The sequence below is a fragment of the Glossina fuscipes genome, unplaced genomic scaffold (genome assembly GCF_014805625.2).
Source record: "Glossina fuscipes isolate IAEA_lab_2018 unplaced genomic scaffold, Yale_Gfus_2 0, whole genome shotgun sequence".
Classification (NCBI taxonomy): domain Eukaryota; kingdom Metazoa; phylum Arthropoda; class Insecta; order Diptera; family Glossinidae; genus Glossina; species Glossina fuscipes.
In genome coordinates this window covers 10050446-10067227 of record NW_023998414.1, presented here as the reverse complement: position 1 = coordinate 10067227, position 16782 = coordinate 10050446, and positions in this window count along the sequence as shown.

Below are 16782 nucleotides of genomic sequence, written 5' to 3'. Positions count from 1 at the left end.
AAAAAAAAAAAACTGCCTCTACACATTCCGACCGATTTAATCCGTTTTCAATATCACTCTGCCTTCGACGATTTGCAATTTTAATATTTCCCGTCGGGCGGACATGTCTGGAATTCTGATCCAGAATTCGAAATGTATCAAGAACGTATAGACTTTATAGCGTCTCTAGCGGTTTCGTCTACGTCTTGTAAGTATTTCGACAAAAAGAACGCAACCACCAACCCTCGTTAGCAGATATACGAACAAGGTAAGTAAAAGCAAGAGGATGAAAATTGATAAATAAATTAATGCTCGCGGCAGTCTGCTATATATTCACAATTAACTAAAGAGGAGTTTATCATAATCATCTAAGGGTGACCTTAATCGCTTCTACTATTACCCAAGAGTTGACTGAAAAGTTTCACATTTACATGGCCTCCTGTTAAATCTATACATTTCTTCCTGCGATGTTGTCATATCTTCTAAAGGATTAAGAAATCCTAAGTGCGAAGCTAAAGTATAAAGGTTTTATGGTTTCTATTGCCCCGAACTTTTTCATTGGAAGGCTATTGCGAGGCGGTTCAAGGCAAAGCACAGTTAATACGTTTTTGTAACGGTACATTTATGTATGTTTCGCTATAGTCTAATATCGTGCCATCACTTTTGTAAAAGGCTCATTTCAATTCCACGAACTTTCCCGTGACAATGGTATAATTTAGCGAACTTCACATATTACAAAGTATTGTGTCTGCGAACTTTTCAGTTCGTAACGAACATTTTTCGAATTTTTCAATTGCAAGTGTATTGTTCTTTGAACTTTATAACCAGCGTAGCGCTGTTTCGCGATATTTATGTCGTTGCGTGAACTATGCAAGTGAAGCCTAATAGGAGCCGACAACTTTTCAATTATCGCACTGTTTCTTCATGATTTATTTATTTTATGAATTGACGAACACTTCTATTACCTTAACTTTACTACGGTAAGTACAATAGTGTTACTTTTACTTAAAATGTTCAAGCAGATGCTGGACCAGTTGGTAATATTTTTATTTTTAATTTTTTAAAACGAGATGGAGCATCTTGACGTCACTTTCATTTGTTTATTAATTTTTTTACACACGACTATTGACTCAGGATAAGCGAGCAGACGTGTAACACGGTGACGGATTGAACGAAGTGACGAAAAAGAAGGAAATAGGGAGCGGCCGTAGGCTAGTGTGTATTTATCTAACCGAGAAGTATTAGGCTTTCACCGAGTGAGCCCTGCCTACAGGTGCGGCTACATATGCTGAAATCAACCTAATCTTTAAACTTGCAGGAAAAGAGATGGACCGACAGGTGACTGAAGTTTATCACTATCTTCACAAGTCAACTCAGAGTTTCGTGTTGAGTAAATAAGTATACTTTGCAGAGAGCCCATACCATATCTATATATATATTGATACTGCTTCTCGCTAATCCTGCCGAGTGTTTAAAATGTGTAGAGTTAAGGGCTTTTTGTAATCTTTGATTATTGTTTTATTTTTCATATCTATTGTTAAGGTCGACCGGCGAAGTATATCGAAAATTTTTGGTACATATTTTCTTAATCTTCTAAATGTATAAAGGTTTTAAATAATCTGAGAAATAGACGAAAATTGTACATGAAATTTTGAATATCCTCCCTCCACCTAAAGGAAATACATTGAAAATATAAAATACGTATGCAAATTAAGAGCAATTTGGAGAAAAACTTTACAAAATTATACTTAATGTCTTGGTCATACTAATGGGATATAATCCCTCGACATTCCAAGCAGAAACCTCCTTAAATCCCTCAGAACGGTTACGAAGGCAATACAGGATTTACTTAAGCTGCCGTTAAGGATCTGAAAGGGCAAACGATAACATCGAGGGCTTCAAATATTGAATGAACGTGGCAAACACAATGACAACAAGGATGCCTGTCCATTCGGCCATTAAGGGCAACGAAAGGGCCGATTCATAAGGGCACGAGAGACCATTGCAGCTCCTGAGTGTTTTTGTGGCATGTCAAGAAGCCGTATCAATTCGCTGGCATGTTAATGGTCGCAAAAAGAATCGGATTGCCATTGGAGGCAATATGCAGGATAACGGCAAACAAAAAAAAAATCATAAAGTCGTTCGGCATAGTATACAAACTACTGGAAGTAGGAAGGAGCGACCTACGCTTGGTCACAGTTTTCTACATGGGTCATAATTTCTTCAGATACCACCTGAAAAACATGAGTACCTCCTATACCGATTTATGCAGATTCTGGCAAGAAATGAGGAAGACGTCCCACGTCAATATGAGGTAATATGAAGAATCAGACACCAAGTATTGGATGGACACTGTATGATGCTCCGAACCAAAGAAGATGGCGGGATTCAAGCTCTCCGACCTTATTAACTCAAATTGGTTCTTATATGTCTCCCTCGCGTAACTCGACAATTTCATTTAATTAAACTTAGGCTCAGTTCCGAGCTATTTTGACTCCTTTCGGATTCCTTGAGACAAAGTTCACTAACGTTTATCCTTTACTTTCTCAACCCGGATCTGAAAATAGTATCAAACCACTGCCTATTCCGGCGTCTTTAAAAGGGAGCCAAACTTTGCTGGTTACAAGTGAATTCTTTGTTGAAAGCATGGCAATTTATAACCTTTCGCCTACATACGTACGTACCTATGTAGGTATGGTATCTAATATTATTGTATAATAAACGTACTCCTCCTGATTTCTTTACATCTCTTTTATAGCAATTTATCCAACACCCTATCTATATATCAGAATTAGCATAAGCAAAGAGGGGAAAATTGTTTTCTTTTTTTTTGCATCCTAAAATTAGTTGATTATCTAAATTGAAGTAAACTTTTTTCGAAAATTTCAACATACATTGTACACGGTTTTTAGAAGAGCTCCGTAAGTAGAATCTTCTCCTTAAACGCGTTTAAACATTTATTGCGATCTGATAATAGATTCATTCAAGCATTGTTTTATTTAACTGAATACATTAGGCTACAAAGGTTAAAAAGTCTTTTCCTCTGTATCTTTTAACTCATACTCTAACTTAGCTAACTTGACTCGGCCTACACGGTTTGAATTGTTTTACAATAAGTACTGGAAGATATTGTGAGTCTTTTTTTTGATTTGTCAATAATTGAAGGCATATTTTTAGGCAAACAGAATTAATTTAAATATGTTTACTATTTTACACTGAAAAAAGAGATTTATGTGAGCTGGCGTTAAGAAAGAAACCCTCAGCCTGTTGATATTTACAAACTCTAAATAAATTGCTTATACATAGGAAGCATGCGCCGAATATGTCAAAAAACTTCAAAAGCGATGTAAAAGAAAACGTGACTAATATCAATAACAAGTGAAATCGTATTGTAAAATCGTGTATTTAGACCAAATATATAAAAGAAAATTTTATTTATTTTTTTTTTAAATCTGCTAAAAATGTTTGTATAAAATTTAAAAATTGACAAAAAGTGTACACAAAATTTGGCAACAATTCTAATTTAAGATTATTTGTTAAAAAAAAGAAAGGAAAAGAAAAGAAAAGAAAATAGCAACAAGAACAATAACAAAAAATGATTACTAAAGCCGCGTTTAAAGAATATTTAGACAACGAGCAGACCTTTATAAATGAACTTCACGTAAACATACAAAATATGGTCTCGGGAAAAATATTTATGGCAAACGATTTTACATTTTTGAGTTAAACATTGTTAAGCATTGCCAAAGACTTTTTAGTATAATCTCGGAAATGTATGAAGCCATTACGAGTACAGTGATATATCAGAGTTGAAATTATTGATTTTTCCATTAGCAGTAATATATATATATATATATATGTTAATGTTCAGAATGATTTCTCATATTTTTCGGTTTACTCTCAGTTTGTATTTGTGCCGGTATAAAATATTCCCCAATATATCCACTTTAATCAAAGTTTGTATTTACGTAAGTATGTGTATATGTTTGAAAAATTAGAACATGTGCAACTTTGTTTGCAAGACTGGCTGGCAAGAAATCAAAACATTAAAATCTTCTATTAAAAAGCGCAAAAAAAAAAAAAAAAAAAAAAAAAAAAAAAAAAGCTCAAAAAAAAAAAAAAAAAAAAAAAACACTAAAAGCGTTAGAAAAGGAAAAGTAAGTAGCAAAGCTTGAACTGGAGATATTACAAGCCCACTTACGCATACAAACGCACACACACACGCACTTGTATACCCATTACATCATATATGCATGGATATATATACATATATATTTGGGCAGATGTCGTGCGCAGACGATTTTATCAAATCGATGCTCATCGAGATCTGTGACTGGGTGATAAGAACATTGATTGTGTTTCGAGAAAGAAATGAAAAAAATGTGTATTTGCTGTAAAACAAGAGCTTGAATGCTCCTTTAACTATACTTATGGCGTTTTCTTTTCTTTTTTATATGTTCGGTATAAAAACAGCACAAATTGTGCGTTTATCGAAATGAAGCTTTAACAAAACGAAACCAATTCTAATGCAAAAAAATGAAAGAAAAATATATTTGCTAAAAGTTCACTCAGTCCCTCGATGCCACGTCTAACGTTTGACTTTTATTACTGTGATAATTTTCGCACACGTCCTACTGTAGATCACCCTATATTGCGGGCGACCTTAAATAAGACGAATTCGTATAGCATGGCGGATAAAATGTGATCGTGTTCGTATAATATGATGAGAGAGATGGTACGACTTTGTTACGTTATAGCTCCAATAATTTGTATAATGTTTCAGTGCATAGAGGAAAACGTAGAAAATAGGCATACATTTCTTGGTGGCGGGTTTATATAACACGAGATGAATCGACAGTGTCGTAGGAAATATTCTCAAACGAAGTATTCATTATTAGATCATTGGTATTTTCTATTATAAAGAACATCACCTCCACACTTGGTGTTTACAAGCGTGAGCTGTCGCTAGTAATGGGTTAATAAATGACTACAATCGCTCTTAGCTCTTAGAGTTACATCCACCTTAAGAAATGGACTTTCTCTCAATTTCTCTACAGATTGAGTAGTGAAAATCCAAGCTTAAGGCGATTTATATTAACCGATCATAACTATTTTATTGTCTAAAAATTATTGAGTCTAAAAATAGATTTAACTTAAGTTAGTCAAAATTATCAGCATAGATGAGTATACAATCAACGCAGCACATTAGTGAGGAAAAATTTTCCATCTCTAAGGCTTTTTATAATTCGTTTAAATATTTTTAAAAATAACTTAAATGACTCGTACAACGTGGACTCACTTCTACTGTACATTGTTGCTCTAATTTATATACGTGCTACGGCCGGATGAAAAGCTGGAATTAACGAGCATGGATTTGCAACTCATTCTACCATTGAGTTATATATATTTGTCCTAGAGATAAGCGCAGAAAAGAAATTGAACCTGAATAGTATTTTCATTTCAGTGAACTATGTACCGAAAACCGTTGAATTTTTATTGAAAATTTGTGGCTGACTTTGCAACTAAATTATAGTAACTGTAAGATAACCAATTTCCTATAGCAGAAGCATAACGTGCTCTCCTGTAGGATCATTGAATATAAAAATTTGACGGGGCGGGGAAATTAACACATTTTTCTATCCAAGACCACTTGAGGTGCAAGTGTGACCAGTCAGCTAGGAGATTTCCCCTATTCGTTCGGAAAGTCATCGCAGTCTAGCGGATGTGTGCCTAATAGATCAATATTATGCCTGTATCGACTAAGCACACCCTATAACTGCGACCAAAGTAAATTCTATCTCATTGGAAATTGAAACCGTGAACGTGCACGTCGCAGTCGTCATTTTTACCAACTCGTCTACCCATGCGGACTAGTTGTTAACTTTATGCACATGTATGCAAAAACTAAAAAGTGACTTAAAGAGATAGATTCACCTTTTATTATAATACTCATCGATTCAGAATCATTTTGTTATATGAATTCAACTTAATTGTCCGTCTGTTCGTCTTGTTTTTCTATATTCAATCTACAGGCTGCAATTTTTTGAAACATTTTGATGAAATACGGTACATCGTAGCATAAAGGAGGAAATGGCTCGGATTGGGTAAATATTTCAACTACTTCCCATATAAAAATTGATTTGGAAAAGTCATTATATGACCGTAATAACCGTCTTACACGAAGTGATGTAGGGTATTTAATGGTATCCCGTGGCCCGTTATAATATTTTTACTTGCATTAAATTATAAAAGATTTTTCATAATTGATTTTACTTTGACTTTTTTCAAATGTTTTTTCATAGAAAATATTTTGAAGAAACATTTGTTTGTTTCGTTTGCAAAAAAATTAATGTTTGCTTAAGCTTTACGCAAAAGGAGGGGAGGAGAAGAACATTCTGGAATACAAGTTTTTTTTTTTTTTTAATTTTTTTTTTTAATTTTTTTTTTATTTCAACGAATCCGATGTGCATGTCTCCAATCTTTTGATTGTTATGGAAATTTTTAATAACACTATTTTAATCAGCAAGTACAAAATATCTTGTACTGGGCTATGTGTGCATTTGTCAGTTTGTCTTTTTGCGTTTTTCAAATGCAAAATAATTGCCGATGCATTTCTGTAAAGTGCGTTGTATGTTCACTTTCAATGTCATTATTTACGCTCGTTGTTGCTCTTGTTATATATGCATGTATTTATTATTTGTCGGTGTTGTTTATTTACGCTGCTGCCTGTCATTTTAGTCGTGATAGTTTTCGGTTCAAAGGCATCAAAGCGCAACCGAATTAATGCCACACAAAACATATGCAATTCAAATTTTTGCTCTTATGCACACAGTCAGCCATAATACGGGCAGAAAACAAAAGGCAAAAAAAAAAAAACGAAACACACAAAGCACAAAAAAATAATTATCTAGCAGATAACGTAAAAATGTATTTGTGCGCTAAAGGAAGAAAAACAAAACACGCGTAACCACTGTAAAAGAAAATATTTTTTTATTTGTTTTTTTATTTATATAGTATGCTAACGTTCTTTGTAAAACAGCTTTTTATGGTTATACAAAAATTATCGCTTACATTAATTAAATATCAAGGCAATACCTGTATATAACTGTGTATTCACATAAACTTCATTCTATATGTGCATAAGCCACATGGCAAGTGATTTTCTATTCAAGTGGACTAATATAGCCTACCAAACTTAACATCAATCCGGTGGGATTACAGCACGGGCTCTAATCATACTAATAGGAAAATAAAAACGATGAATATCTTTACATTCGTATACATAAGAAACCATCGGCAACCATCGGAAAGCTTTGAAAATAAATTTTGCATTTGCAAAGCGTACAAAATTTAGGGTTACGCCTATCGAATCATGTTAAACGTTTCGTCAAGATAAAATCTAAACAGAGCAAATAACAAAAAAAAAAAAAAAAAGAAAGGAAAATGATCAATAACATGGACGACTTACACTCTTAGGACCTAAGAGGGTCTTTCGCATAACTCCACGTCACCTATGAAGATGATATAAAACTCATTGAACTCTTTACACTTTTTCTTTCGAAAGATTACCAAGTTACAGAAAGATTTAACCCGTACACTTCCTACGATTAAATATTGAACGTCACAGCTGAAGAAAATAATACATAACTATATCGTTGGATGTCAAAAAAAAAAATTAAATATTCAACAACTGACCGGAAGATTAGGGAATCAATTTCATTATTTAACCGAAACCATGTTGCAGTATAAAATAGTTCGGCCTAGTCTTACGAGGTCAAAAATGCATTTATTTCAGAACAAAATTAATGAATAGATTAACCAAAGTATTGTTCCACTCTGGCTTCTTCCGATCTCTCGGTTAATTTTCGAATTTCATCCCGAAAGAAGACTCCACTTTTAAGGCTATCCCCAGAACAAACCATGTGGTTATCGGCACAGGAATCAAAGCAATCAACAGGTCAGTTACTAAAGCCCGTATTAACCAGAAGCACTGCAAACAATTCGTGAACGAATTTTACTATATGTGGCCGAATTTCTTCTTAGGGAAAACGTACGTTTTTCTTTTCTTTTTTTCTTTATCGCAATTGCATCAATTATTGTGTTGACCTTTTTTAGTGATGGTTTCATTTGCATGGAACTAGCCGTAATAGACCAAGCTTAGCTTAGAACGCCTTAGATGGGGCTGCCATCTATGTATAGCTTTATCGTCAATGTTAATGGTTGGCATATTTCACATCATGGTTATCTGGACTTTGGACTTGGTAACGCATCCATCTTTGAATTGTGAATGAAAAATGCAAAACTACACCTATTCACAGCTCGAGCGACTACGCTCTGTACACTTGTTGCGTAGAGCTGATGATGGAATGACAATTTCATTCAAGACCCAACTGTCTGTTTTAGAAAACGGACACAACAAATTTTTACGCGCAATAAAAAGGCTCATCGTCAAAAAAAAACACAAACTTCGATTACATAGAGATTAAGAAATAATAACATAACAAGCATTATTCTGGAAACGGATTTACTGAGGGGTTTGCTTGAGCGAAAAAACAATTTGTGGTCGATTTAATTCTGACTGATAGGCCGGAGGGGATGAGAAATTAGCAGCGCAAATAATTCTCATTTTCATGATGAGAGTAAAAGCGTACATTCTACGATTCCATGCAAGGCGTGTATACATAAAATTTTTCAACGTAGACATTAATTTTTAAATTAAATATCTCTAAGAGTCGCTCTTTGTATGTTAAGGTAAATACGAAAATAATGTATTTTTAATACCGTTTTTAATTATCTCTAACATTCTCATTATATTTTATACAAGTCATATATTCCTTTATACGTTGTACTTATACATCACTGGTTAGGGATAAAATGGAACTCTACATAACTACAATATAAAGAAAAATAAAAGTAATAATAAAATTATAAAAACAAAAAAAAAAAAAAACAAAAAAAACAAAACACTAAATAGGAACATGCTCTCAGAGTATTTTTTGAAGCATAATAAAGCACCTGTGGTGTGTGTTAAAATAGCAACTCCCTCACTCGTTTGCTAAGTATAGTGTGCGCATATATATATATATAAATATATAAATATATATATATATATATATATAAATGTAATAAACAAACATTTGAAATACCACGTCTTCACTATCATCACATTGTCATCATCATTAGTAAGCAAACACAAACCTGCGCACATATAACAAGCAGCACAAACCTGTTGTCGCGTCACTAAACAGAACAGAGCAATTCTGTTGTTGCACTGCAACAAAGTAAAGTCGGTTGGTAAGAACATGGTACACTAAACCTCAAACAAAAATAATGAAAAACGCACTCAATTGAAACAATACTATTAAATGTAACCAGTTACAAAAACAACATAACAAACAACGACAACAATAAAAACATAAAAAAAAGGGGGAAAAAATGTTGTTAAAAGGTTAACTTGAAAGAAATAAACAAGAAAGCTATGATCACTACCATACACTTGGCGACACTTGGATACCATCGAGTCTGCTGAAGAGAAGAAAAGTTTTCGCCTTGCTTCTTCCGTAATTGTGGGCGGATTAAGAATCTTATTTATTAAACCGATTTCTTGGCTGGACTCACATAAACGAAAAAATTTTATCTTAAGAAAATTTTGAAAAATATGTAACAAGCGGTTAAGAAAGATAACTGATGAAGAACTGTCTGTAGGAGGGGATCAGTGGATGAGCATATCTTTGACTGAAAGTTATTATGAAAATTTCTAAAATTCGACAAAGGACAAAGGAAAACAAACGGATAGAGAAGACAAAGCGTAGACAACTATGTTGCTATTATATATGGGCGGAAATGATCGCATATGTTAGAGAACATTATTATGTTCATCTTATCAGGTTTCTGCTACATTTTTCTATCTCAAACAAACAAATTAACAAAATCAATATACCTGCAATAATTGGTAGCAGATATAAAAAAACTTAACAAACGCATAAAGCTATTTAATCTTCCACAATAAAAAATAAGGGAAAAAAAAAAAATTTTAAACACTTTCTGAAGTAAAAAAAAAAAAAAAAACTAAAAGAAAAACTCGCATGGAACGATTTTGATAAAAATTTTAAAAATTTTTAGACTTTCTTGGTAATAGAATATATCCACAAAGACATTAACCAAAATATGGTTAAGTAAGTGTTGAAGAAGATAAAGAACGATGGAAAAAAATAGAATAGAGCGGTAATGAAAAAAAAAAAAAAAAAAATTATCTAAAACTCAATGATTAAACGTTACGGTTATGGGCAAGCAGATAATAACGAACATTGTTTATAAAATTAAGAAACGTGATACACATAAACAAACAAGCAATTCAGCTACATATCTCATTTATTGTCTAAGTTGGTAAAGGCCCCTGGTCTACAACAATAGTTTTTGTCAGCTGTGTGTTTTACAAATGTTACGAGTGTCATTGCCCTAAGTAGAAAATAAAAAAGATATTCACTGATATTGTTTCCACTCTCTCTAAATGTTAATTAGAAAAAGTAAATATAAAAAAAAAATAAAACGACAAAATGTATATAAAAACGATTTCTTACAGGACATATTTTAATGCATATAGCTTACTTGATCAGCGTATATAAATGGCTCGATTTAACAGCTATCGCCAATTTGCTGTAATGATCATTAGGTTAGATAATATATTAAAAGAACGATATTTTTCTAAACATTTTTCCTTTCGCTTTCCTCAACTGCAGCTCAAAACATATTATTATTGTTATTTAGACCAAAGACATAAATTTTATGATTGAAAAATTAAGGTAAACACCAGCAACCTAGACTATCGGATCTTCGTATTACGAAAGACTAGAGGGTTAGTCTAGTCGCTTTAATAAAGTTAAATATTTAATTGATTGATATAATTCTCTCCAGATAAGATAACTCTACAATTGCAAGTTGGAAGAGAAGATCTCTTAACGATCCATTCGTTCAAAACTTAAAATCGTTAGCTTTTCTCTTTTCTTGAATATTGATCTTAAGGTTTCATTTATAGTATTGAGCTTAATCAACTCCAAACATCAACAAATTCGCAGCGAGTGTTTACTAAAACTTATTACAAGATCACATAGAGAGAAAGGATGAAAATAAAGTACAGAACAATATTTAGTTCTTATAAAAGTTTACAAAGAACTACCCAATTATAAAACTATGTATTATATTTTTTTTTATTAATACCCGACTCAACAACCCACAGCTTTTCTCAAGAGCGGGGAGATAAATGGAAATAGAATTATTTGCGAATCCCATCCTAACCCGCGTAAACCAAAATGTGAAAAATTACCATAAATGGATTTAAGAAGATCAGCATAGCATCTGTAGTAGGGAGAGCCCACATTAGAGCTGAGTATTCAAGACTAGGGCAGACAAGTGCTGTATCTAGACGCTTAGTGATAATTAATAAATAATTTTTCGCATCACGTATTAAAGAAAATCTGTTCTCAACGTGGGATAGGGACTGCGCGAATTATGTCGAAGCTTTACAAAATAGTGAGGAAGTAATTTTCCGAAGCGAAATTAAAATTCAAATTACACGTGAAGACTTTTCGTAAATTTATGATTTTTCTTTTGAAAACCTTCGAGACATTTTCAACGCATACGTAATGTGTAGTCCAAAATCCGCATATTCTTGCGAGGAGTTCACTGTTCATTTGGTTTGTAATCTCTTTTGCCATTTGAAGATATAAATTTAATTTAATTTAATCTGTATTACCATCTCGTCGGTGCGTTAACAATCGTTCGATTAGCTATTTCGCGACGAATAAACGCCCAAATAGCCACATATATATGCGATCGAAATGTTGTTAAAACTTTTAATTTCTTTTGGAATTTTAACCATTTACAGAAAATGTTTTTTTCTAATTTGCGGCAAACGTATATTCCTTGGTACATTTTCTCCGGTGTCAACGAATCGGCTTTTTAATTCCTCTCTTCAATGATTTATTCATGCTTTGATAATGAAAAATCGTTCCGAAAAGATGTTTTTCGATCTATATTCACACTATTTCACCGATATTTAAGTACCGCACAAAAAAAAAAAAACGAATAAAAAGATCATACAAAACAAGTCGAACGAACAAATAAGTTGCATAAACGAAATCGCAACAAAAAAAAAAAAAAAATGTCACAAAATAAATCGCATGATAACAGATGCAATGGTATTATCATGGATCGCAAATATTTCATGAAATTAAAACAAATTTATAGAACTCTCCGGCTTTTCTCTTACAAACGAAAACTATACAACAATGCATGTGTGTATCTATTGAAATGTATGTATGTAAATCATGAAACATACGATGTTTTGTAATTGTAATTTGCGAAAGTATTTTCTTGTCCTCAAACGTATTGGAAACAAAACAAATTCCCAACATAATCCCTCTGGCTATTTATTAAAATCAAGTTTTTTTTTTTTTTTAATTGTAGGTGTACAACTAAACTCCTTGTATTGGAATTGATTGTTTTGTAGAGTCTACCTATCGCGTTAAGTTCTTCCGAAATTTTGGGTATAGGAAACCTAAACATTGGTGCTTGTACAATATAAATTGCATTGCTTTAGAAACTCTTTCCTTCAGTGCATATCAATATGTAAAGAGATGAATGTCATTGATCGCATAGCTTTTTTATTCTGCTTTAAGCTGGACTAAACTGAAGCTACAGAAATGATTAAGTTGAGAAAATGCTTTACGAGATTTCGTGTGAAAAATTTTATTCTTGCAGACGATCAATGTTCGTGTCCGTCTCCAACAAAAGCAACCCGAGAAGCGATATTCAACTTGGAGAGGAAAATGCTCTAAATTACGGGATTGTCGCTCGGATGCCCCCTTCTGATTAACCCGACTAACGATGACTTTTTTCTTTTGAAACCACAAAAGTTCTACCGCGAGAATACCCGCAAGTTATCTGATAAGAGCCAAAATACCGCTAATAGTGTGGGTATATGTTTGGTTTAATTGGCTTTGTAACAAATATATAGTTTAAATAAATTTGAATTATAGCAAAGACAATGCGGGAGAATTTATTTGGACACGTGATATATTTCTTGAAATGAAATCTTTTTTTCCACTTCTTTTATTTCTCTCAATAGTTTGGGATTTTTTTAGTTACTTCTTATGCAAATAAATTAAAAGGAAAGCTTTGTAAATGTTTTTGTTTTTTTTTTTTTTTTTTTTGGTATATTTTTCTTTTACTGTTTGTGATTTCAATGAGCATCTTAATATAATTACTAAGTAAGTATGCACTTGTTGATGGCATGTTTACCAGTCATTACAATCAATTTTAAATGTTCCTGAAATAAAACTATGGTTAGTCATGCTTTTTTTCGCTTCCTTTCATTCCCATAGCAAGTTTACCTATTATTATTGTCACACAACTTACGCCTTTTTTCTTCACTGCAACTAAAAGTTGAAACGTGCTTCTGAAAACATTAGAGTGAGAATGCATCTACCACCTATTCAATTCCAAGTATTTATATACACTTGTTTATTAAAGTAAAGAACAAGTATAGTTAATGGTTGTGTATATGTAAGTACCTATGTTATATATATATACATACATACATATATATACATACATACATATATATACATACATACATATATATATATATATATATATATATATATATATATATATACATAGAAGCTAAGTACTTCCTTGTTCCTTTAACGGTGTGTTGAAGATGTTGTCGTGGTCGATCGTCAAGTCATTTTATGGTTTGTGTAATATTTAGATACCCTTTTATAGCCTTCTAGAGAAACTTCCACGTTAATAGAGAGCATAGTAGCAGCAGCATACAGCAGAGAAACGAACAAGTAAGAAAAGGAAAAAAATCTAAACTTAACCAAAACTTTCTTAAAGGAAATTACTAAAATTAGCCATTGATGTACAACTAACTCAGTTCATATTATTGTTACTCTTGCTGTATATGCATATATATATACATATGCATATATAGTTGATGCAGTTGTACATATAAAAGTGATTAACCTGTTGGGTGCAGTTAATTACCAAGAAATCATAATTATCATAATGATAATGTCTATGTTAGAATTTTGATATAATTAGTTTAGATGCAGTTTCATAAAGGTAGTCGTTATTATATTTTTTCTTTCTGTTACTTAAAGAAAAAAAAAAAAAACAAAAACCTTAATAAAAAAGATAAAAAAAAATTTTAACAAAAATCTAAAAATGGGCATAATATTATAATTATTTTTATTTTTTTTGTAATTAATAATAATAATAAGAAGAAGAAGAAGAAGAAGACAATAAAACTGGTTTGGAAATTTTGCTAAATATAGAACGTAATCTTGGACTTGTGCTTTGCACAAATTAAATCAATATTTCCATGGAATTGCTGATTAACAAAATACGATATTAGATTATTAATATTATTGTTATTATTATTATTATTATTATTATTATCAGATCTTAAAACATTTTGTTTGATTTATCATCATAGCCTTCGCATCTACACGTACACACACACACATATATATATATAGTAACAAGGATTTAAATTTATACTTAGATTCCATTGCAAAAGTGCCAAAATACTTGCGATAAAATTTTCAAACTCGCCACTAACGGTGCATCGGCAAAGGCACTCTCAAGGTAGACTTTGCACATTTACGAAAAATTCGACAAATGTCACTTATATTAAGTGCAGAATTGTATATAAAATCTTGTTGGAAGGAATAACGCCACCGTCTGCTGAAGAAAATATACCACTGGTATGGAAATTTTGGCAGGATAATGATCCGCAACATTTATCCAACTTGTTGAGAGCGTGATTCCGGGAGCATAACTTAAATGTCATTGAATGGCGAAATCAATTTCTCGAGAACTCTTGGAGGGAACTAAAGCTTCAAGATTCTCGTCGCAGCAAAAAAGACTTATGGGAAACCATTGCAAAAGTATGCTGAAATATCCCAGTAGAGTGACCTGTCGTAAATTAATTTCATCCATGCCTAAAAAAAATCGAAGCTATGCTTAAATGCGATACGGATTATATCGGCTATTGAGTGTTTGATGCAATTTATTCAAAAATGATTACTTTCGGAAGCAGAATTTTGCGTTATTTTTAAGTTTTTGCAGATACACGCATTTTACTGTCCACCTGGAATCATGCGAGATTCTTGAAATGAACTTCTTTTAAGCTTTTCGTTTACACTTAACATAACTTTGAAGTCATTGTTAAATACAAAAATGCATGTTTTTTATATATAAGCGATAAATATATAAGTATACAACTGATTTCGTGTATATCTACATAGACTAAATTTCATTTATAGAGAGCTCAAAATTAGCAGAAATTTATTCGAAATTTATTTATCTCATGCAAGATACGTAAAATGCACTACAATTTCATGCAAATATTTTCTAGGATTATGGCCATTGAGCAGTTTTGAATGTCTACAATTAGGAAAATAATTTACCCATTTTTCTTTTTATTGTTTCAATAGAGATGTTAAGTAATTACCCAATTTTTTTTACTTGCTAAACACGTAAAGTTGACAACAGTTATCGCAGAATTGGTTTTTCTAAACCAAGCTTCGAAATCAATGTCGTTGATCTTGGATAACTTAAGGGAGTCTAAATTCCTATCTAATACACTGTTATTTCCCTATGATTAGATGCATGTGTATGTATATGTGTAATATGAATATTCCTACGCGCTGCAAAGATACGAAAAATATAATAGTATCATATATGTACAACTGTAGCTCGATCATAACAGCGTGCATTTGGTTTTACTTCTATGTTAACTAATAAACGGTACGATGAAACCGAAACTTTTTCACATAACTAATGTAATTTATATCATATGTCGTTAGCATTTAAAATAATTTTAAGAGAAATATTTATCATCGGCATTAATAAACAAGTATTTCTGGTAATATTTCTTCTTTTACATCATTAAAGTAATTTTGACACGATGGCGTGACTCGTTTTTAGTGTTTGTTGCGTTAGAAAAAAAAAAACAACACAAAAATTAAATGCCACAAATTTTTATAATGGCCTTGACCAACCGCCGGCAGTTATATTCATATAAATATAATATATTATATATATATATGCATATATATGATTATTATATTTGAAAACATATGTTCGTAAATATATTAAATGAATATTTGAATTTGACTAAAAACTTAAACTACAATATATATATATATATATGTTAAGTTAAAAGCAACGAAATGAACAGATGTGTTCAGAAAAGCATAAAATGTATACATTTATATGTGCATTATCTGCAATGTACAGTGATTTGAAAATCCTTTAAGTTTTGCATTATCAGCAAAAATTTTCACGCAACACAAACTAAGCGCTAACACAAAAAGTTTTATAGACGCAAAGTCAGAAAATATTTCGTTTATATTATATATTTAGGTACAGTGTCTTCTACTTAACTGAGCCTAATTGTGAGCATAAATTTGTTTAATTTTTTTTTTTTTTTTTTTTCTACATAAAAAATAAATTAAAAAGCTGTTTTTTATTTCGTTCCACGGTGCCACGTCTCGAATTTTCTCGAAATTATCGAAAAATCGAAATTTAGAGCACGAAAATTGTCAAGTTATTTGTTGTCCGAAAATATGGCTTCTATGTTGATATTCAACTAATGGGAGTGTATGAGACTGTCCAAGCCAGTTACTACTGTGCAGAGAGAAATTATATATATTTTAGATTTCTTAGTATGATTGTTATCAACAGGTGACATAAATTTCGGGACAAGTGCCATGTTGGCAGATGAAATTCAAC